Below are 24,696 nucleotides of genomic sequence, written 5' to 3'. Positions count from 1 at the left end.
ACCGTAAATATGACACCTGTTGTACATCCCCCCCCCCCCCAATACAAATATAATCAATAACGATATCCCTTTGAACAGATAGGTTCCTAATTTTCCCTTGTTTAATAAATGCATGTTTAACCTGTGTATACTAATAGCTGTGTCTGTCCGATAAGTGAAATTCCTCTTTCAGCGTCTCTAGGGTTTTGATTATCCATCAGTTGGTAGATATATTGTATACCCGTTGCCACCCAGCCTCTCAGCTCTCTTATTTTGTAAAATTCACATAGGTTTTCATTATCCCAAATAGGAGTATACATTGTCAGCCCCACTATGTCTCTAATCTTCTTCACCCTTGTCCACAATTTATGGACTAGGCCACAGGTCGGGTATGACTTGCCCATCCTCCCAAAAAGTCCCGTTTCTAGACCCATTACCAATGGACTTTTTTTAAGATGAAGTTCCAGAACCGCCTGAATAGTCCCCTTCACTGCCCTCTGCACCCACCCTCTAATATGCTGGGACTGTGCTGCCAAAAAATATACCCATGGGTTTGGTAGAGCGAGACCCCCCCTCATCCTTCGGCCTCTGGAGAGTCTCCAGCTTAATCCTAGGCTGCCCTCCACCCCAGACCAGATCTCTAAATATTGCATTAATGCGCTGGAACACTGGCTGAGGAATCCACACAGGGGAGTTATGTAAAACGTACAACAATTTTGGCATCAGCACCATTTTAAGAAGATTGGTGCGTCCCACCACCGAGAGGCGCATTTTCCTCCATGTTTTATCCTTTAATTTCCCCAGTATCGGGTATACATTCAACTGAAGGTACTCCTTTACTGGTAGTGTTATTGTCATTCCAAGATACTTAAATTCTCGTACCAACTTGAGTTGTGTACGCTCCACCTGTTCAACATCTAAACTATTCAGGGAGTCTATTTCCATAATATGAGATTTATCCCAGTTAATTTGTAACCCAGATAATAAACCAAATCTATTGATAATAGCTATTGCTCCATGTAATGACATCTGAGGGTCCTGTAAAAATAATAAAATATCATCTGCGTACAACGCTATCTTCTCCTCCGCCACTCCATACCGGAATCCCCTTATCACGTCTGACTGTCTCAGTACAGCAGCCAGCGGCTCTATGGCCAGGGCAAATAACAACGGGGAGAGGGGACAGCCCTGTCTAGTTCCTCTAGTCAAATCAAATTTATCTGACCGCTCCCCATTTACTCTCAATCTGGCCACCGCGCGTGTATATAATAATTTTATCCATGCCCAAAAAAACGGACCAGTTCCCATCAATTGGAGAACACGCCAGAGATAACTCCACTCCACACTATCAAAGGCTTTCCGTGTGTCTAATGAGACCACCACTCTATGCCCAGCATTATCAGCGGCCAATTGCATATTAAGGAATAGCCGCCTCAAGTTAATGGCCGTCGATCTATCCGGCATAAATCCTGATTGATCCGGGTGTACAACACCAGAAACCACCCGGCTCAATCGGTTAGACATTACTTTAGCTAAAATTTTAATATCAGCCAGTAGTAAGGATATGGGTCTATACGAATCTGGCTGTGTCCGGTCCTTATCTGCCTTGGGCAGAACCACCACCGTAGCCTCCCGCATTGACTCCAGTAATTCTCCCACCTCCAGAGCCGCCAAAAACACATCTTTTAATTTTGGCAATAGTACATCTCTAAGATGTTTATAGAATTCTGTTGGTACACCATCTGCACCTGGGGCTTTATTATTTGCCATTGAAGCCAAAGCTTCCTCCATTTCCTCTACCATCAGGGGGCCCTCCAAGCTATCCCTAGCCTCCTCACTAAGCCTAGATATCTGAGTACCCCTCAAAAATTGGTCTATATCATCTCCCGTGTTCCTTAATTTAGAGTTATATAGATCACTATAGAAGTCCCTAAACACCCTCAAGATATCTCGCGTTTCAGTGACTATGGTGCCAGTTGGATCCAAGAGACCATACACAAATCCCGGTTCCCTCTGCGCTGCCGCTATAGCAGACAACAGGTGACCAACTTTTTCACCCTCTTCATAAAAGGCAATTTTTTGGAATTCCCTCTTCTTTTCCCCATTGACCAGAAATATTTTATCCACCTTTTTTTGAGCTTCCTTCATGTTCTGTTGCGCCTCTACGGTGGGATTAACCACCAACTCCTCCTCTGCCCCCCTAAGCTCAGCCAATGCCTCTCTTTCCTCCAATCTGTTCTGACTTTTACATCTGGATATATCTCGAATCAATAAACCCCTAGCTTAGGCCTTTATTGTGTCCCACACAGTTCCTATGGCTGTACTTCCCATATTGTTCTGGAAGAATTCCTCCACCTCTCCTGCTATTTTTTGAATATCTACCGTTTCCAGCCATACCGGATGAACCTTCCACTCTTTCCGTCCACCATTCCCACACATACCGAACCTCAGCTCCACCAGCAAGGGACTATGATCAGAGAGTATCTTAGGCAAATAATCAATATGAGCGATGTTTTGGTTAACTAACCCATTTCCCAAGGCTAAGTCTATTCTAGACCTAGAACCGTGCGTCGAGGAGTAACATGAATATGTCTTCACTCCCATATGTCTCACTCTCCACAAATCTATCAGGCCCACCTCTGACACATATTTAGCAAAGGGTGTCTCCCCCTCTCCGTCAGTTCCTCCCGGTTGCCTACTAGTTTTGTCCCAAATTTTATTCATTATATTGTTAACATCTCCAATCAGCAACACAGGGGTCCCTGTCCAATACCTCGTAAGTTCTATAATCTCTTGCAGTTTTGTCCCAGTAAATAGCGGTGGGAAATAAACTTCCACCACACAATATAATTTGCCATAAAGTCTGCAGACTAGAAAAACGTACTGTCCATCTTTATCTATTTTAACCTCAACCTCCTCAAATGTAGTCCCCACGTGCACCAAGATGGAAACCCCTCTCGCATATGCAGGATAAGTAAAGTGGAATGCTTTTTGAGCCCATTTCCTCGCCAGGAGCCCAGTTTTGTCCCTCATCAGGTGTGTTTCTATGAGGCAGATAATGGAAGGCCCGTGGGCCATAATATTTTGGAGAACAGTAGCCCGTCTCTTACCGTCTGCCAAACCACGTATGTTCCAGCTTAACACCTTAACCATACCCGCCATTGTTTATCAGATTCAACTTCTGTGTATATGACCACATCATAAGATGTCCCCCATGCCGTCCGTCCCCGCCCCCTCCCCCCCCCGCATCCAACACCCCCTCCCATACCCCAAACCAAAACTCCTCTGACCGCCCCTATCTCCCCCAATCCACCTCCAAATTTTTCGTTCCGTTCTCTCTATCCGAGAGTGGGTGAATGAAATCGGCCTATTCCACCAACTATCTTCCCAAAGGTCTCTCCCGCCTTATGGAAAACATATTATATAAAACGTATATAAACTGTATGCACCACCAGTACGCCGCTCCAGTCCATGAGCAGACTTGTATCCTGTAACAAATAGTTAAATGCAACCGAAAAAGGATAGCAAAGGATAATTATAAATCACATTCACAAAAACACAATCTGCCTCTCTTCAACTGTCCTTGTGCTCTCGCACTCGTCTAGAATTCTTTTCAATCCAGTCCAATGCTTCTTCTGGAGATTGCAGAAAGTGTACTCTACCCAGTGCAACCAGTCTCAGCTTAGCCGGATACATCACAGAATACGCAAGTCCCATGTCTCTCAATTTTTTCTTTACATCTCTATAATTCATGCGCATTCTTTGCACCGTGGGTGAATAGTCTGAGTAGAACGAGATGTCTTGTCCATCAATTGTTAAATCCTTGATCTTCCTTGCCGTACGTAAGATAGTGTCTATGTCCCAACATGGCCCGGGGAGCTGCTCCTGGAGGCTGGGGTCTCAGTGGGACTCTGAGCTCGTTCTACAACAAAGACCTTTGACAGTTTATCAACTCCAGATTTTTCCAGCAGCCAGTTCTCAATAAACTCTGTAGGGTTTGATCCCTCTGCTTTTTCTGGGACCCCCACTATCCTGACATTGTTGCGTCGCGACCTGTTTTCCAAGTCATCATTTTTAGCAATGACATCTGTTAATTGCTTGTCCAGCTTTTTCTGGGCAACTTGTAAAGATATTATAGTCTCCTCAGCCGTGCTCACTCTTTCCTCTACCTCTCCTGTGCGGATGTCAGCTTTCTGCATGGCAGCTTTAATGTTAGTAATTTCTGCTTGTACACCCGTAATCTGCTTTGACAACTTTGTAAGCGCCTGTTTGCAATACGACACCACAGTGAACGCATCTTTCAGAGTGGGTTCCTCCACAGCAGGATCAGCAGCAGACTCCACATTTTTGTCCTGCAACACATCTCCAGAGCCATCAGCCTCAGTCTCCTCCACCCACAGTATTCTCCTGATCTTCCATACCATCTTCTGCCCCAGCCTCCCTTTCTGAAAGTCCAGCACTGTGTTCACCCACTTCCACCCTTGCAAACCTCTCAAGGCGTGCAGCAGCCGACATCCTCCTGGAGCACACCGCATTTTCTCTGGCCGCTTCCTCCTGAGTCTCAACGCCATCTAGGCCCCTGCCCCCTCTACCAGGGCCGGGATCTCGCTGCCTGGGGCGGGTCATCACTTCTTTCCTGCTCGTCAGAAACGCTCCCCAGGGCGGCAGGAGAGCCTCTCACAGGATCCGGCAGTGTCCGAAGGGCTCAGCGGTACATCGGGTCGGCGCACACAGCGACGGTCGGCGGGAGAGCACCGAAACACGTCTGCCTACATCCCTGGCTAGGCCCACTCCCCCACCGAAAGTCCTTTTCTATAGAACTTACAACCTTCCTAGAACCCTGATATCGTATTGGGTGAATCTACTTTATCTAACTTCTGTGCTGCTGAATGAACACATATAGTCCCAACAAGACCAGGTCCATTCTTTCTGGACAAACTTCACTTTTTTGATCGACCACATTAAATGAGCAGTGAGGGCGAAGTGTGAATTTCTGTATAATAACAACATAGTTTCCCTTATCCTAGTTTCATGGATTCACTCCACGTCATAAATTACATTATGTTTTCGATCCTAAGGAATTCGGATTACTGCACCATCTCTCCTGAAATGGGGAGCACTAATACTTTCTCTACTCTTCTGGTCAGGGCTCATCGTAGCTCCAATGGTCCACCATAAATGAGTCCATATCCGGTTTAGTATTGGAGTTCTCCCCTCATGCATACTTTGCTGTTGGGGATGTAACATGTTTTTTTTTATTCTATGTCTATTTGTTTACAGTTTTTCATTTTATTTGATAGTTTGATTGTGGTGGGATCGGCCGGCCTCACTTATGTGACTCTGTAATTCCCTGGAAGTCTTTAAAAAAAAGATCTCCATTGCTTCTTCCAAATGCCTGAGATATAAATTTAAGACACCTCAGCTCTGCGCTATTATAAAAAGTTCCCTTTGAATGTTAATTATTTCTTCTTGAAACTGATCTGACAGAAAATATTGGCCCTTACGATAGTTTAGATTGCCAAGAACCACCGAGCCTCATGCTCAATTACTCCAGAGAAGTTTCACCACTTGTTAATTATTTTTTACTGATGAAGACTGTTGAGTTTGATCATTTCAGTAGATGTGTTATTGTCTATAGTTGCAGCTTTTGACTACAGTAGTTACTGCTCAAAATACTCTGATTTAACCACTTCTTGCAGCCAGTTTTGTGTTCCTAATCAGGGTCCAGTTTTCAAATCTGATGTGTGTCACTCAAAGGATAATAGGAAACAAATGGACCTTACAAATTATTTTAAAACTTCTCTTGAATCCGACAATACCCTATATACGGTTGTACACTACTGTCTGGGCACATGGCAGGTTAAGAAGGGAAGGAGACGCATTTAGCTATTTCAATGCCGATCTTGCTGGAAAAGTTTGCAGACACAATGTATTGGGGGCACTGTTCGTGGTCACTTGGCAGCTCAAAAGATGGCTACCATGAACAGGCTTGTCACTATCTACTCCGATTTCCAGATCCCAGGGATTGCCTTGCTCATCACCCTTTAACCTCTCTACATGGGTCTGGATTTACACAGTAGAAATCCCAATAAAGTGACTTCATTTCTGAAATTATAACCCTCAATGAATTAATCTATAATAGCAGTAAATATTCCTTGAAATTAGTACGTACTGGATGTTGGAGAGTGAAAATTGCAAATATGCCATTTTATTACCAGACACATAGTGCCCAGATTTTTATCTAGTACACACACACACACCGTAAATTAACTGGGTTCTTCTCACTATAGCAATGCCAAATACATGGATGATAAATGTGGTTTGGGTACACTGCAAGGCTCAAAAGCGAGGGGGAGATTTGACTTTGGGAGAGCGGATATTGCCGGACTGGTTAATGGAAGCCATGTTGCTTTTCATGAACAATTGAGCAAAAATAATGTGGAAACCTCTGTTTTTCCCCTGACAGATGATGGAGCTAAGTGGGGACTTGTTTTGTGTGAGATGAGAAGTTTTTATTGGTGTTATTTTCGCCTACATAATATTATTTGGTGACATTTTATTCCATATTTGGGAGGCAGAATGAACAAACAGTTCAACACGCTTCACTGGTTCATGCTATGAGGTTTCCTATTAGACTGTGAACTGTCATTGTCCTGGTGATTAATTCAATATTTTTACATAACTTGCCATTTTTACGGACAGTTTAAGTAGAAATGTTCAAAAATATTCATTTCAAGAATATTTTTTTCAAAATAATAATTGGTTTATTCTTGGCAGATGACTGTACCAGAAGATCAGGGGGACAGATGACATCTTCAATTTTTAAATCAGATGAGCTTGAGATCGCACAGGATACAATTGAAGTGAATGCCATTATTCCAGATATGCCATCATCCCTTCACAGCAAAGATCTGTCTTCTGATCCATTACCGACTTCTAAGGAAAATCAAAGTCACAAAACAAGAATAAAAAAACAAATTGCTCCTAAAGAAAAAAAGCCGTTTTCACATTCAGAATATGGAAATAGTTTTCCCCTCGAAAAGTCTTTTCTTAAACATCAAAACATTCACACAGCTGAGAATAGATTTTCTTGTTCCAAGTGTGGTAAATATTTTAACCAGAAATCAGATCTTGTTTGTCACCAGAGAACTCACACAGGGGAGAGGCCATTTTCATGTTCAGAATGTGGGAAATGTTTTCCAAAGAAATCAAATTTTATCAAACATCAGAGAACTCACACAGGGGAGAAGCCATTTTTATGTTCAGAATGTGGGAAATGTTTTACAGAAAAATCTAATTTTGTTAGTCACCAGAGAATTCACACTGGGGAGAAGCCTTTTTCATGTTCAGAATGTGGGAAATGTTTTACAATGAAATCAAATTTTGTTAATCACCAGAGAATTCACACTGGGGAGAAGCCTTTTTCATGTTCAGAATGTGGGAAATGTTTTAACCGGAAATCAGATGTTGTTAAGCACCAGAGAATTCACACTGGGGAGAATCCATTTTCATGTTCAGAATGTGGAAAATTTTTTAACCAGAAATCAGATTTTGTTAGTCACCAGAGAATTCACACTGGGGAGAAGCCTTTTTCATGTTCAGAATGTGGTAAATGTTTTACACAGAAATCACATTTTGTTAGTCACCAGAAAATTCACACAGGGGAGAAGCCTTTTTCATGTTTAGAATGTGGAAAATGTTTTACAGAGAAATCATCTCTTGTTACACATCAGAGAACTCACACAGGAGAGAAGCCATTTTCATGTTCAGAATGTGGGAAATGTTTTAACCAGAAATCAAATTTTGTTACACATCAGAGAACTCACACAGGGGAGAAGCCTTTTTCATGTTTAGAATGTGGGAAATGTTTTACAGAGAAATCGGGTCTTATCAAACATCAGAGAACTCACACAGGGGAGAAGCCATTTTCATGTTTAGAATGTGGAAAACGTTTTAGACAGAAATCACCTCTTGTTACACATCAGAGAACTCATACAGGGGAGAAGCCATTTTAATGTAAAATGGTTTGTGAAGAAATCATCTCTTCTTAGTCACTAGCGCAGTCACAAAGGGGAGAAGTCTTTTTTTATGTTCTTAATGTGGGAAATGTTTTACTTGGAAAGACACACTTTTAGCAAGAAAAAAATCTTGATAATAATTGAGTGCGTCTCTTACAATGTAGGCAGCTTCCTGTGACAGAGGAGAACAATGAGACAGTGTACTTCCTGATCACTGAGAGAACTGCTATCGCTCCTCCAGTCCCACACTTTTCTAAGTGATTGGTGAGAGCAGGAGAGGAATGTACCGGGACCTGCACAGAGGCTGCATGTCCTGAGTGAGCAGCTGAAGAACCTTCCACTTGACTAACTCAAGCAACTTTCAGATCATTTAACACTGTTCTACATATTTTCAATAGTTGTCAGATTTAGTTATGAAATGAGCCATATCTTAATGATTTTGACCTCCTGAATTCAAATCTGACAAATTTTTTTAGTTGTCTTTTGTTTCTATCATATCAAAGAGTTTTCCTTTCACTAATGCATATAATTAATGCATAAAATTTTCAGTACTTTGAAACTTTATTATTTTTGCAAATGTAAAGATGCAGAATATTTTGTTATGCCAATTTTCTGATATGTATTTAGAGGAAACTTAGCAACAATTCAAAGAACTAAAACATGTTTACACACTATTGTGTATTATAAACAGTTACAGAAATTGCAATTCTAAATTTTCTCCTCATTCTGTGACAAGTCTTTTTGCTTGTCTCTTGTACTCCTGCATCGGATCATCTCTTACAATTGTCCAACAGTAATCTGCAAGCATTAATGGATTACATTTTCCTTGATATCTTTTCTCCATAGCTGCGATATCTTGGTGAAATCTCTCACCATATCTAAAATGTAAGAAGTTAATCTTTTAGGACATCTTACAGCCAAGATTCCTTTATGTTTTGAGAAGAATTAACACCAACTCTTCATAGTTACTGTATCTTCTCTTGAGTTCCCCCCAAAATTATTACCACTAATGCTAACCATGCAGCCTTTTCCTTGCCATGCAACAAACAAAGGCGTCTTTTCACCTTGAAGAAACTTACGAATTTGAGATCCAAGAAAGACTCATTCCTTTATCTTTGCTTCACTTAACCTTGGAAATTTACAAATCAGATGCATGAATGGTTTTACATTTTTATCGATTGCTTTTACAAAGTTCTTCATTAGGCCCAACTTAACAAGATTTTTTTTACCACCATTGCCTAGGTTGGTCAAAAACTTCTGGTTCAGTTTTACTCCCTTGCTGAAGTGAATGTCGGAGAGGACAGTCTGTTTTTTTGTAGAGATATTCTTTTGCACAACTATTTCACTCACACAGAAAGCAGCATTACTTTGTGGATCCACCCCGGAGGCAAGTAAAAGGACAACCACCTTAACGGCATGTGAGACTTAGGAGTTCCTGCCGAGTATCTAGCTATTTATCCGATATAGGACTTGAAGATCGCCATACATCTACCGGATAACTTTCGGAATATGGAGGCACTTTGCTTCAGGGGAAAAAAATGACCAGGAAAAGTCACAGAAAGATGGTGGAAGAAGCAGGCTCTCAGCTCCAAGATGACCCCACGGTCATCACGCTGGAGACAGATTGAATAGGGGAGAAGGCAGAGTCAGTGCCATTGAGGATCAGATAGCCGATGAGAACAGGCTTGCAGAACAGCTAATCTCAACACTGCTGAAGAAAAGAGATGACCTTGAAAAGAGATAAAGGCTCAGTAATATATGACTTATTGGTGTGCCTGAATAAAATAGTAGGCTCTTCTCCTACTGAATTCTTTAAATATTTGCTGAAATTAATAATCGGGCTAGACCTTAACCTCCCTATAGGCTCTAGAACGAGTTTATAGGGTGCCGACTTGCCCTTTTCCTCCTGGGCTTCCACCAAGACTTGTGCTGGATAAAATATTACACTACCGGGACAGAGATATTATCTTGCAGCATGCAAGGGATCAACCAGATCTAATAATTAACCCCTTCAGCCCCCAAGCCTGTTTTCACCTTCATGACAAGGCCACATTTTACAATTCTGACCACTGTCACTTTATGAGGTAATAACTCTGGAACACTTCAACAGATCCCTCTTATTCTGAGATTTTTTTTTTGTGACATACTTCATGATAGTGGTAAAATTTGTTCGATATGACTTGCATTTATTTATGAAAAAAAAACTGAAATTTGGAGAAAATTTAGAACATTTTCACATTTTTCATTTTTATGCCCTTAAATCAGAGCTATGCAACTGTCACACAATGTGTGGGAAAGTGCAACACTAAGGGAAGAGGGGGTAGAAGTCCAAAAACTAGAGAAAGGGGAAGTGGAGACCTCTAGGCAGATCTAATATCACACTGCCTACCTTATCATCCCTATATAGGTTCCACACCTATCACAGAGCAGGAACCTAAGCCCTGAATGTCCCTGGAGCTTGGCTGCTCTAGATAGGGAGGTGACATGATAAGCACTAATCAATGAGGCCCCACTGCAAATTACAGACAACAAGGTAGACAAAGGGGGTACACATTTAAACTGACAACTATCACAGGTGACTCTGGAGAAACTGAGACTATTTAACTACCAAGCAAGGGTTTGTCCATCAGCAGCAGAAGGTGGAGGTCGCTCCTGGGTCCTAAAGGAAGAAGGATAAGACTATACTACAGAGAAAAGGAAATCAAGAAGGCATCTGTAATGCCAAGCGCAGTGACCAGCTACAGCCTACTCCAGAGTGACTGTCTGTCACACCTGACACCCGTGACAGTAAAACAAAATAGTTAATAAATAACATTTATATCAGCACAATTTTGAAAACATTGAGGTTTTTTTGTTAGGAAGTTATAAAGGTTAAAAGTTGACCAGCGATTTCTCATTTTTACAACAAAATTTAGAAAACCATTTTTTAGGGACCATATCACATTTATTGTGACTTTGAGGGGTCTATATGACAGAAAATACCCAAACGTGACACCATTCTAAAAATTGTACCCCTCAAGGTGCTCAAAATCACATTCATGAAGATTATTAACCCTTTAGGTTCTTCATGGGAATTAATGGGATGTGGAAGGAATAAAATAAACTTTTTTTCACAAAAATGTTACTTTAGACACAATTTTTTTTCTTTCAGAAGGGTAACAGGAGAAAATGGACCCCAAAATTTGTTGTGCAATTTCTCCTGACCATGCCTATACTCCATATGTGGGAGAAAACCACTGTTTGGGTGCATGGCAGGACTTGGAAGAGAAAGAGTGCGATTTGACTTTTTGAATGCAGAATTTGCTGGAATAATAAGCAGACACCATGCTGCGTTTGCAGAACCTCTGATGTGCCTAAACAATGAAAACTCCCTACAAGTGACACCATTTTGGAAATTAGATCCCTCAGGTAACTTATCTAGATGCTTAGTGAGCACCTTGAACCCCCAGGTGTTTCACAGAAGGTTATACCATTGAGCCTTCAAAATAGAAAAAAAATCACATTTTTCCCACTAAAAAGTTTTTAGCCTCAATTTTTTTATTTTTACAAGAGTAATAGCAGAAAATGGACCCCAAAATTTGTTGTGCAATTTCTCCTGAGTACATATAATCCCCATATGTATGGGAAACTACTGTTTGCGCGCATGGCAGGGCTCAGAAAGGAAGGAGTGACGTTTTGGAATGCAGACTTTGATGGAATGATCTGCGGGTTTCATGTCGAGTTTGGAGAGCCCCTGTTGTTCCTAAACAGTGGAAAACCCCCACAAGTGACCCCATTTTGGAAACTACACCCCTCAGGGAATTTATGTAGATGCGTGGAAAGCACCTTGAACCTACAGGTGCTTCACATAATTTTACGTTGATCTGTGAAAATGAAAAAAATATTTTTCCCACAAAAATGATGTTTTAGCTTAAAATATTTTCATTTTCATGAAGATTACAGGAGAAAGTGGACCCCAAAATTTGTTGTGCAATTCCTCCTGAGTACTCCAATACCCTATATGTGATCCAAAACTACTTTTGAGGCACAGTGCAAAGCTCAGCAGAGAAGGAGCGCCATATTGGGAGTTCAGATTTTCCTGGACTGGTTTGAGGGTGACATGTGACATTGGCAGAGCCCCTGAGGTGCCATAATAGCAGAACCTCCCATAAGATACCCCAATTTACAAACTACACCTCTAAATTAATTCATATATGGGTTCAGTGATCATATTGACACCACAGGTGGGTCACAGAATTTTATACCATTGGGCAGAGAAGAAAAAAATAATTACATTTTTACCATCAAAAAATTTTTTAGCCCCAGATTTTGCTTTTTCACACTGGGAAATTGATAAAAATTGCACCAAAATTTATCCCACAATTTCTGCTGAATGTACCAATACCCCATATATAGCTGTAAAGTGCTGCTTAGCTACACAGCGAGACTCGGGAGGGACGGAACGCTATTTTTCCTGCTGGAGCACAGCTTTTCCTAAAATAGTATGCAAACTCCATATACAGAGCCCCTAAGTGCTAGAAGAGCAGAGTCCCCCCTCAAGTGACCCAATTTTGGAAATTATACCCCTTTGGGAATTTATCTACAGGTGTAGAGACGATTTTAACTCCATGAGTGTTTTCCAGAAACAAGCGGCAGTGGATGTTGCGAAGTGAAAATTGAAAACTGCCACTATATTGCCCACTATGTTGTAGTGAACAATATGTTGTGCCCAGTTCATGCTTCTGGATACACGCACCCATAAATTAGGCGACAATTGGATTTGAAAGCACAGAATTTGCTGGATTTCTTTTGGGGAACAAGGAGCTATTTTGCTTTTCCAGAACCTTTGTATTTCCAGTAACGTGGAAGCCCCTATATTTCCATTAGAATGAAGAAATCCCGGCACTCACATGTATTCGATCAGTTCATTTATTCCACATATAGAAAAACTACAACAAGACGTGACGTTTCAGCCCCTCACAGGCTTTTTTCAATTGAAAAAAGCCTGTGAGGGGCTGAAACGTCACGTCTTGTTGTAGTTTTTCTATATGTGGAATAAATGAACTGATCGAATACACGTGAGTGCCGGGATTTCTTCATTCTATTTGTAATCTCTCCATGTGCACCACTACTACTAACGAGGACTACTTAGTGCCGACTATTTCTTTGTACCTATATTTCCATTGACAGATGACGGACCTGAGTGGGGACCTGTTTTTTTTGCAGATTGAGTTGAAACTTTTGTTTGGAACATTTTACATAACATTTTGGATCACATTTATCCTCCGCTCTACACTGAGCATTTATATCCGGGTTTCGATTGAAATCTCCGAGTGATGTGATTCAGATGAAATCCCCGAGGGATTCATTTACTATAATGAGGGAGTAGAGTTACTCTGGACTCCGTCTGGCCTCTGTTCAGCGGTGTCTTTTTTTAGGAGAGGTGCACAAAACTGTGGCCAACTGCGCTTTTATGCACGCCTAAACAGACGAACACCGCCGAATTACAGGTCAGACAGCGTTCACAGTGCATCCATCTGCCTCATTATAGGGAATCTTCCGCTAGGGGTTCCGCATGAATCACGTATTTCAGAGATTTACACGGAAACTCCGATGTAAGCGCTCAGCGCAGACCACAGGATAAATGTGATCCGAGTTTTACTGTGATCTTTGGGAGGCAGTATCATGCTTGGTATGTAGAGAACCCAGCACATAACGACGGGAAAAGGGGAGGGAGCCCTACAACTAGGGAAGGGAGAGTGGAGACCCCTATACAGATCTAAACAACATCCTGACTTCCCTTTAGACCCTAAATAGGTTCTGCACCTATCAAGGAGCAGGAAACCTGGCCTAGCTGAACCTAAGGTTAGGCCCTAGGTAGAGAGCGGGAGGGGTGAGCACTGAGTCAGCCCCACTACCAACTAAAGTACAGACAAACAGGGGAATACACTTAGCTCCAAGATGACACAGGAGAAAGCACAGTAACAAACCACGAAGAAACTCCAAGGTAATTCTAGCCGACTACTAGAATCCCAAGCCTGAATAGGTATAACATGCTATCACCAGCAACTCTGAGCAATCTGAGTGTATTTAAGAACATAGCAAGGAAGTGCTGATTAACAGCAGAAAGGTGAGGATACCTCAGGGTCCTAAAGGAAAAGGTATAAACCCCAAGCAAGGTGAGAATCACCACTGGGCCCTAAAGCGAGAGGAATCATAAAATGATCAGGGAGATGTTTGTAAGGCCAAACACAGCGAACTTCTAGAGCACCACACCGTATGACTGTCTGTCAACCCTGACACACCCGTGACAGTACTCCCCTTCTATGAGTGGTCTCCAGACGCTCAGGACCAGGTTTATCTGAATGAGAGGCATGGAATGAATGAACCAACCTAGGGACATTCACCTCTAATGCAGAAACTCACATCCTTTCCTCTGGACCGAAACCCCTCCAGTGCACCAAGTACTAAAGGGACCAACGGTGAAGACGAGAATCCACAATCTTCGATATTTGGAACTCTAAATTGCCATCAACCATGATTGGGGGAGGCGTCAAAGGGGAGGACTCGAGAGGTTTGACATACTTCTTGAGCAGAGACCTGTGAAACACATTGTGGTTGCTAAGAGCCTGAGGTAACCCCAGACGAAACGCTGCTGGGTGTAGCATCGGCGTCTCTGCCTCCTGCTAGGCAGAGACGCCGTCCCTCTCACCTTCCTGTTCAGCGCGCGGCGTCCTCCTGCACTCCTTCCCTCGCTGCTGCCGACGCGCGCTCCTTCCCTGGCACTGTGCTTAGGGCGTGCGCGCGCTCCCACTCTCTTAACCCCTTCAGGACCCAGCCTATTTTGACCCTAAAGACCTTGGCATTTTTGTAAATTCTGACCAGTGTCCCTTTACGAAGTAAAAACTCTGGAACACTTCAACGGATCCTAGCGATTCTGAGATTGTTTTTTCGTGACATATTGGGCTTCATGTTAGTATTAAATTTAGGTCGATAATATTTGCGTTTATTTGTGAAAAAATCAAAAATATGGGAAAAAATTTGAAAATTTTGCAATTTTCAAATTTTGAATTTTTTTTCTACTAAACCAGAGAGTGATGTGACATAAAATAGTTAATAAATAACATTTCCCACATGTCTACTTTACATCAGCACAATTTTTGAAAAAAAAAAAAATGTTGGTAGGAAGTTTGAAGGGTTCAAAGTTCATCAGCAATTTATCTTTTTTCCAGCAAAATTTACAAAACCATTTTTTTAGTGACCACATCACATTTGAAGTCCCTTTGAGGGGTCTTTATGACAGAAAACACCCAAAAGTGACACCATTCCAAAAACTGCACCCCTCAAGCTACTCAAAACTACATTCAAGAAGATTATTAACCCTTCAGGTGCATCACAGGAACTAAAGCCACATGGAAGAAAAAAATGAACATTTTTATTTTTCTAACAAAAATTTTCTTTTAGCCTAATTTTTTTAATTTTCACATGGGTAACAGGATAAAATGCATCCTAAAATCTGTTGGTCAATTTCTCCTTAGTACACTGATACCTCATATGTGGTCATAAACCACTGTTTGGGCACACGGCAGGGCTCAGAAGGGAAGGAGCGCCATTTTACTTTTTGAATGGAAAATTAGCTCCAAAAGTCAAATTGCGCTCCTTCTCTTCTGAGCCCTGCCATGTGCCCAAACAGTGGTTTATGAGGTATCAGTGTACTCAGGAGAAATTGACCAATACATTTTAGGATGCATTTTATCCTGTTACCCATGTGAAAATATAAAAAATTTAGGCTAAAAGAAAATTTTTGTGAAAAAAAAAGTACTTTTTTGTTTTCACAGATCATTTTGTGAAGCACCTGGGGGTTCCAAGTGCTCACTATGCATCTAGATAGGTGCCTTGGGGTGTCTAGTTTCCAAAATGGGGTCACTTGTGGGGGAGCTCCAATGTTTGGCCACACAGCGGCTCTCCAAAAGCAACATGGTGTCCGCTAACAAATTGTCGGCTCAAATTGTTAGAAGACACCATGTTGCGTTTGGAGAGCCGCTGTGTGGCCAAACATTGGAGCTCCCCCACAAGTGACCCCATTTTGGAAACTAGACCCCCCAAGGCACCTATCTAGATGCATAGTGAGCACTTGGAACCCCCAGGTCCTTCACAAATTAATCCGTAAAAATAAAAAAGTGTTTTTTTTTCCACTTTTTCATTTTTATGAATCAATTTGTGAAGCACCTGGGGGTTTCAAGTGCTCACTATGCATCTAGATAGGTGCCTTGGGGGGTCTAGTTTCCAAAATGGGGTCACTTGTTGGGGAGCTCCAATGTTTGGGCACACAGGGACTCTCCAAACGCAACATGGTTCCAATTTGTTAGTGGACACCATTGTGTAGTGTATGTCAGGTTGGTGTGCGGTGTGGTATATTGTAGTGTATACACCACACACACACTACAACACACACACCAACCTGACATAGCCTCCTAAGCTGAGTACGCCCTAGACTGGGATGAGTGGGACGGGCGGGACATTTTGTGTGCTGTGTGCGTGTGTAAAAAAAAAAAAATCGAAACTTTATTATAGTGTGAGTGTACGTGTGTGTGTGTGCTTGGTGTAACCTTCTGCAGTCACGTGTGGGGGCTGTCAGGCGTACGGGGCTGTCAGGCGTAGGGGGCTGTCAGGCGTAGGGGGGGGCTGAAGAGATGGAGGAGCCAGCAGCTGCAGCAAGGGGGGTGATCACTGGGGCAGGAGCCGGCAGCAGCAAGGGGGGTGATCACTGGGGCAGGAGCCGGCAGCAGCAAGGGGGGTGATCACTGGGGCAGAAAGGGGAGCAGGAGCCAGCAGCAGGGGGGTGATCACTGGGTTTGCGGGGGGGGGGATGATCACTGGGATGGGGGGGTGCACACTGAGGATGGGGAGTGAACACTGGAGACAGGTGGGGGTGAACATTGGGGACAGGGGGGGTGAACACTGGGGACAGGGGGGGGTGAACACTGGGGACAGGGGGGGTGAACACTGGGGACAGGGGGGGTGATTATTGGGAGGTGGGGGGTGATATCACTGGGACTGGGGGATGGTGGGTTTGATCACAGGAGCAGGGCATTTACACTGAGCCTGCTGCTGCTGTGATCACAGTCCACCGGCTGTCAGAAGGAGAGCAGCAGCCGGTGGATGAAGACGTGGGAGAGGGAGCGGAGGTCGGGGTGCAGGTATGAAAGTGGAGGGGGGGTCGGGGGTGGAGCGGGGGGCAGGGTGGAGTGGAGGGGGGGGTCGGGGGCAATACTACCTGATGTAGATCAGCGGCGGCAGCAGGCGATCAGCGGCGGCAGAAGCGATCCACGAGGGGGCAGCTGCAGAGGGTCCACGGGGGGGGCAGCAGCAGAGGGTCCACAGGAGGCAGCAGCAGAGGGTCCACAACGGCCGGCACCCGATCCATGGACGGGCAGTTGCGGCCATCATTAAAAACTCCCTCCACATCTGATTGGGGCTAGTATCCATGTGACGCTAGCCCCCCAATCAGATCTGGGGGGATGGGGGGGGACAGAGGTGACACTCCCCCCAGCCAATGGCTGATGCTGTAAGCATCAGGCCATGCCCAGATTTAAATATTACACCAATTTTCATTGGTGAAATATTTAATTCATACCGATTGGCAGTTTCATTAAAAGTGAAAATGAAACAGCCAATCGGAGGGGTCCCAGGCACGGGGGGGTTAATCCACCCCCCGGGGGGTCGACTTCAGGATGTCCAGTTGCAGTAGCAACTGTGACACCTGAGCGACCCCGCTCGCAGGCGCTGCAGGGGTTCTTTCCCTCCATGTCACAGACGCTGTGACATGGGTCGGGAACGAACTGTTTTCCATGTCACAAACGGTGTGACACGGGTCGGGAAGGGGTTAAAGGGGCCGCGCGCGTTATCCTAAGGGGTCCCCGGCCAATTGCCGGAGGACTTCCCATATATAAGGCACCTCCTCCAAAATGGAGGTGCCCGAGCAAAGTTGTTTGCACTGTGTCTCACCTGTGCTTCAGCCCTCAGGTTCCGCTGCTAGCCTGACTCCTCGTCCTGCCTGCCAGCCTGTTACTTGCCTTGTCTGTTTGACCGCTCACCTGGGAGCGTCCACCAGATACCTGTTATCTGCCTCGTCTGTCAGATCGCTCACCTGGGAGCGTCCACCAGTTACCTGCCTGTTACCTGCCGCGTCTGTCTGACCGCTCACCTGGGAGCGTCCACCAGTGTCCTGACTGTTACCTGCCTCGTCTGTCAGACCGCTCACCTGGGAGCGTCCACCAGTTACCTGTCTGTTACCTGCCTCGTCTGTCAGACCGCTCACCTGGGAGCGTCCACCAGTTACCTGCCTGTTACCTGCCTCGTCTGTCAGACCGCTCACCTGGGAGCGTCCACCAGTTACCTGCCTGTTACCTGCCTGGTCTGTCTGCCCGCTCACCTGGGAGTGTCCACCAGTTACCTGCCTGTTACCTGCCTGGTCTGTCTGCCCGCTCACCTGGGAGCACCTGCCTGTTTCCTGCCAGCCTGCCTGGAGACCCTGCCGTCACTTGTTGTGACCATCTTCCTGGTAAAACCTATAGACTGCTACCTGCCCTGCTTTCTCGAACTGTGTCCACCTGCCAGCTACCAGAGACTTCCGCCTGCTTGCCGTGTCCATCCGCCATACCGGTCAGTCCCAGCCATCTGACCCGTGGGAGCCACCTGCTCTCTTACAAGGTCGTCCCCAGAGTAGCACCTGGTCCCTCAGCCCGGATCCTCCCTGGTCACGGTGTCGTTAGCTGCCGTACGACTAGGGTCGGTTCGGGTGGATACTTAGTCACGCCCCTCTGGGTCCCTCCTTGCACCTCGGCACAGAGGTTCAACCACCCGGCCCCGTAACACTGGGTTAATGACGGCGGTTATTTTATAGGGACCAATAAATTTAGGTCCCAGCTTTCAGGAAGTAACCTTCAACTTGACATTCCTGATAGACAACCATACAAAGTCATTCACACTTAGGTCCGGACCTGATGAGCGCTTCCTGTCAGCCATACATTTGCATCGGTCTCCCATGAGTTTCAAATTATTCTGAACCCTGCCACACAGAAGAGAGCGATGAAGCAAAACGCTCCTCCTCAGGAACTCCCGAAGCCCCTCAACCACTAATGGTAACAAACTGCGGATGAAAACCCGTATGCACCAAAGAAATGTGACCTGCTAGTAGACTCTTGGTGAGGATTGTTTATAGTGAACTCGGCCTATGGTAAGTAAGATGCCCAATCCTTCTGGTTCTCGGAGACAAAACACCTGAGGTAAGTCTCCAAATTTTGATTTATGCGTTTAGTCGGTCCATTCAACTTGGGATGGAAGGCAGAAGAAAAAGATAATTGGACCTCCAGTCGAGCACAAAAAGCTTTCCAGAATTTAGAAACTAACTGAGTCCCCCGATCTGACACCACATTGGAAGGAACCCCGTGAAGCTTCACGATCTCATTAATGAATACCTAAGCCAGAGTCTTGGCATTCGGAAGTGCCGGTTATGCGATGAAATGTACCATCTTACTGAACCTATCCACAACCACCAAAACCACAGTCTTGATTGCTGATATTGGTAGGTCAGTAATAAATTTCATGGACAAGTGTGTCCATGGCCTGCTAGGAATAGGCAGATGGGCATACGATACTTTAGATCGCAAGCAAATACTGCAAGCAGACACATATTCAACCACATCCTGATACAACCCCGGCCACCAAAAACGACGGGAAAGGATGTCCGCAGTTGCTTTACCACCTGGACGACCAGCAAGCATAGAGTCCTGATGTTCCTTAATTACTTTCCGGCGCAGATTAGATGGTCCAAATACCCTCCCCGAAGGGCAGGAGGCAGGGGCGTCCCCTGAGCCTCCCACACATTTCTCACTCCAGGTCAGGGTACAAAGCCGAACTGACTACCACCTTCTGCAAAATTGGGGTAGGGTTCTCTTGGTCACCACCACCAGGGAAGCTATGGGACAAATCATGTTGATGTTTTTAACCCCTGGATGGAAAGTGACAACAAAATTGGACCTAGTAAAAAAACAGAAACCATCTAACCTGCCTAGAGTTGAGACGTTTAGCAGACTGAGGATATGACATGTTCTTATGGTCCATGATAACATTAATAGGATGGACTGCTCCCTCCAGCCAATGTCGCCATTCTTCGAACGCCAATTTAATCGCCAAAAGCTCCCTATTACCCATGTTATAATTTCCCTCAGCAGAAGATAATTTTTTGGAAAAGACAACGCATGGATGCCATTTACCATGTGACGGACCTTGAGACAACACAGCGCCAACCCCCACCTCAGACGCATCAACTGCTACGATAAAAGATTGAAATTCATCGGGTTGACGGAGTATAAGTGCTGTGGCAAAACATCTCTTTAACGAGGAAAAAGCCTGTTGGGTGGCAATCGACATTTTAGAAAGATCAGAGATCTTTCTTGTCATATCAGTGAGTGGTTTCACAATTACCGAACAATTTTGGATAAATTTCCGGTAAAAATTAGTGAAGCTCAGAAAGCACTGTAATGCCTTCAGGTTCTCGGGACATTCCCAATCAAGTACAGCACCGATCTTCTCTGGATCCATTCGAAAAGCTGATGATGACAACAGGTATCCCAAAAACTGCACCTCCTGGACGGCGAAAACACATTTCTCTAGTTTGGCATATAGTATTTTTATCCCTTAGTATCTGTAGTTCCTGTTTAACATGCCCCTGATGCATCTCAAAATCAGATGAGTAAAACAAAATATCATCAGATAGATCACCACAAACCTCCCCACCAAGACGGAAAATATACACTGCTCAAAAAAATAAAGGGAACACTCAAATAACACATCCTAGATCTTAATGAATGAAATATTCTCATTGAATACTTTGTTCTGTACAAAGTTGAATGTGCTGACAACAAAATCACACAAAAATCATCAATGGAAATCAAATTTATTAATCAATGGAGGCCTGGATTTGAAGTCACTCCCAAAATTAAAGTGGAAAAACATACTACAGGCTGTTTCAACTTTGATGTCTTAAAACAAGTCAAAATGAGGCTCAGTATTGTGTGTGGCCTCCACGTACCGGTATGACCTCCCTACAACGCCTGGGCATGCTCCTGATAAGGTTGCGGATGGTCTCCTGTGGGATCTCCTCCCAGACCTGGACTAAAGCATCCGCCAACTCCTGGACAGTCTGTGGTGCAACGTGACATTGGTGGATGGAGCGAGACATGATGTCCCAGATGTGTTCAATTGGATTCAGGTCTGGGAAATGGGCGGGCCAGTCCATAGCTTCAATGCTTTCATCTTGCAGTAACTGCTGACACACTCCAGTCACATGAGGTCTGGCATTGTCCTGCATTAAGAGGAACCCAGGGCCAACTGCACCAGCATATGGTCTCACAAGGGGTCTGAGGATCTCATCTCGGTACCTAATGGTAGTCAGGCTACCTCTGGCGAGCACATGGAGGGCTGTGTGGCCCTCCAAAGAAATGCCACCCCACACCATTACTGACCCACTGCCAAACCGGTCATGCTGAAGGATGTTGCAGGCAGCAGATCACTGTCCACGGCGTCTCCAGACTCTGTTACGTCTGTCACATGTGCTCAGTGTGAACCTGCTTTCATCTGTGAAGAGCACAGGGAGCCAGTGGCGACTTTGCCAATCCTGGTGTTCTGTGGCAAATGCCAAGCGTCCTGCACGGTGTTGGGCTGTGAGCCAACCCACATCTGTAGACGTCGGGCCCTCATACCACCCTCATGGAGTCGGTTTCTAACCGTTTGTGCTGACACATGCACATTTGTGGCCTGCTGGAGGTCACTTTGCAGGGCTCTGGCAGTATTCCTCCTGTTCCTCCTTGCACAAAGGCGGAGGTAGCGGCCCTGCTGCTGGGTTGTTGCCCTCCTACGGCCCCCTCCGTCTCTTGGTGTACTCGCCTGTCTACTGGTAGCACCTCCAGCCTCTGGACATTACACTGACAGACACAGCAAACCTTCTTCCCACAGCTCGCATTGATGTGCCATCCTGGATGAGCTGCATTATCTGAGCAACTTCTGTGGGTTGTAGAGTCCGTCTCATGCTACCACGAGTGTAGTGTCAGAAAGCATTGGTACTGAGATGTGGTCTGTGGTCCCCACCTGCAGAACCCCTCCTTTATTGAGTGTGTCTTGATAATTGCCAATAATTTCCATCTATTGTCTATTCCATTCGCACAACAGCATGTGAAATTGATGGTCAATCAGTGTTGCTTCCTAAGTGGACAATTTGATTTCACAGAAGTTTGATTTTCTTGGAGTTATATTTTGTTGTTTAAGTGGTCCCTTTATTTTTTTGAGCAGTGTAGTTTATGAAATGCTGGAACACCGCAGGTGCATTGGTCAGACCAAAAGGCATAACCAAACTCTTGAAAAGCCCCTCAGGGGTATTGAACGCCGCTTTCTATTCATCCCCCTCTCTGATTGAAACCAGATTGTAGGCTCCCCTTAAATCCAACTTGGAGAATACCTAAGCTCCCACAACCTGGTTGAATAAATCTGGAAGAGGATCTAAACAGGGACAGAGACCGCCATCTTTCTTCTTCACGAAGAAGAACCCTGCCGCCACGGGTGAAGATGAGGGTCTAATATGTCCCTTCTCCAGACTCTCAGCAATGAAATCCTTCATGGCTTGTCTCTCAGAAAGATTATAGTCTGGACTTGGGTAGTTTAGCTCTGGGAGTCAGGTTATCAGGACAGTCATATGCACGATGAGAAGGCAAATCCTGACACTCCCTCTCCGAAAAGACATCCTCAAAACCAGACAAAAACGCAGGTAAGGTCTCTGTAGAGACTGCATAAAAGGAAATGTTTAAGCAGTTCTCATGACAGTAGTCTCCCCATTCAACAATCTCTCTGGATTGCCAATCGACAATCGGATTATGTTTCACAAGGGAAGACCAAGTACAATCGGTGTGGGAAGGCCTTCCAGGAAATAACAAGGAATTACCTCATAATGAAAGGACCCCACCTTCAGTCTTATGTACAATCTGAGTCAGAGATCTCTGTGCAAGTGGCGCTGAGTCAATGGCATAAATGGGGATGGGCTTCGTTAACATACAGCAAGTAAGCCCATAAATTCTCACAAAACCAGCATCAACCATGCTGACTCCAGCTCCACTGTCCACAAACACAGAAATTTTCTCAGTCCTGCTCTCTAGTACCACCTTTGCCACCAGGACTAACCTAAAACTGCATGTTGAAGATAAACACAACCCCGAATTATCCAACTCCACCTTACCAAGGGTTAATCGAGTTTCTTTTTGCTTAAAAATCGAGGTACAGGCCCCAATAAAATGTCCCTTTTTACCACAAAAAACAAATGCCCTTTTTCTTGCGAATCTCAGGGAAAACATACCTACGCAGAAGCACCCCCTAACTGCATGGATTCTTTCACCTCCCCCAGTACTGGTTCACCTCCAGACCGCTCCCCCTGAAAAGGGGCATTACCCTGAAAACAGTGCTCAGGAGAAGGTGGCCTCACCCACCTTTCCCGAAGGTGTCTATCCACGCATATCGCCAATGACATGGCAGCCTTCAAGGACCCCGGAGTTTTGTAAACTGCTAAGGCATTGTTTCTGTATGGCCCTGACAAAATTGGCTCTAAGAGCCGGGTCATTCCGTTTGGTATTGGTTGCCCATCTACGGAATTCGGAATTATAAGTCTCTCACTGACCGATTCCCCTGCTCAAAGCGAAGCAGTCTGGATTCAGCCAAGGAGATTCAGTCAGAATCATCATAGATGAGGGCCAGAGCCCCGAAAAACCCTGACAAGAGACAAACAGAACCTTGTGACAAACATAAAGCCCGGGATTGAGAATCTCATTGCAACAATGATATTACAATCCCCACCCGCTGCTCCTTATCTCCAGAGGAGTAAGGTCGAAGTTTAAAATACAATTTACAAGCTTCTTTAAATACAAAAAACTTGTCTCTACCTCCTGAAAACCTGTCCTGGAGGGTAATTTTGGTTTCAAGCTGGACCGGCCTATCCGCAGAGTCCCCAACATTAGTCTGCAGCCACGGACATTGCTGCTGAACCTCAGATCGAAAGTCAGTCACCTCCAGTGACAACCTCCAAAGCTGTTCTGCCAGCACTGAAGGATCCATGAATGAGAACCATGAACCTGGGGAGAAAAAAAACACACCCAAAAAACAAACGTGTCAGTTTTTTTTTTAAACGGCCGGTGATAATGTCATGATAGGTAAGGGAAGGACCAAGTGTATGATGATGGGAAAATGGGGGAAGCAAAACAACTAGGGAAAATGAGAGTGGAGACCCCTAGGCAGATCTTACAACACCCTGACTCCCCTATCGTCCCTAATCACCAAGAATCTCCAAGAAGAAACTAGCCGACTGCTGGAAGTCCAGGCCGGAACAGAGGAAAATTAGTTCACCGGTGACTCTCTAGAGACACTGTGGGTGTTTAAATATCAAGCAAGGGTGTGTCAATTAGCAGCAGAAAGAGGAGATCACTGCTGGGTCCTAGCGAGAGAAGGATAGCACTACACTACAGGGATGAAAGAATCAAAAAGGTTTTCTGCAAAGCCAAGCACAGCGACCTTCTACAGCTGGATCCAGAACAACTGAGAATAAAAGAAAAAGGGAGTTTCACCAGCTCACCTGAGCAAGACCATCCAGAGTCTTTGTCAAGACTCTTGACAAAGAAAG

At 44.7% G+C, this 24,696-nt stretch overlaps 1 pseudogene; it reads left to right on the top strand.

The window, feature by feature from the left end:
- Positions 1 to 24,696, top strand: part of LOC141171909 (uncharacterized) — a 79,551-nt pseudogene that overhangs the window by 12,238 nt on the left and 42,617 nt on the right.

The sequence above is a fragment of the Phyllobates terribilis genome, unplaced genomic scaffold (assembly GCF_046119375.1).
Source record: "Phyllobates terribilis strain yellow unplaced genomic scaffold, ASM4611937v1 Scaffold_12__6_contigs__length_324123572, whole genome shotgun sequence".
Lineage (NCBI taxonomy): Eukaryota > Metazoa > Chordata > Amphibia > Anura > Dendrobatidae > Phyllobates > Phyllobates terribilis.
The sequence above is the reverse complement of the archived record's forward strand: the minus strand, read 5'-3'. Positions and strand labels throughout refer to the sequence as shown.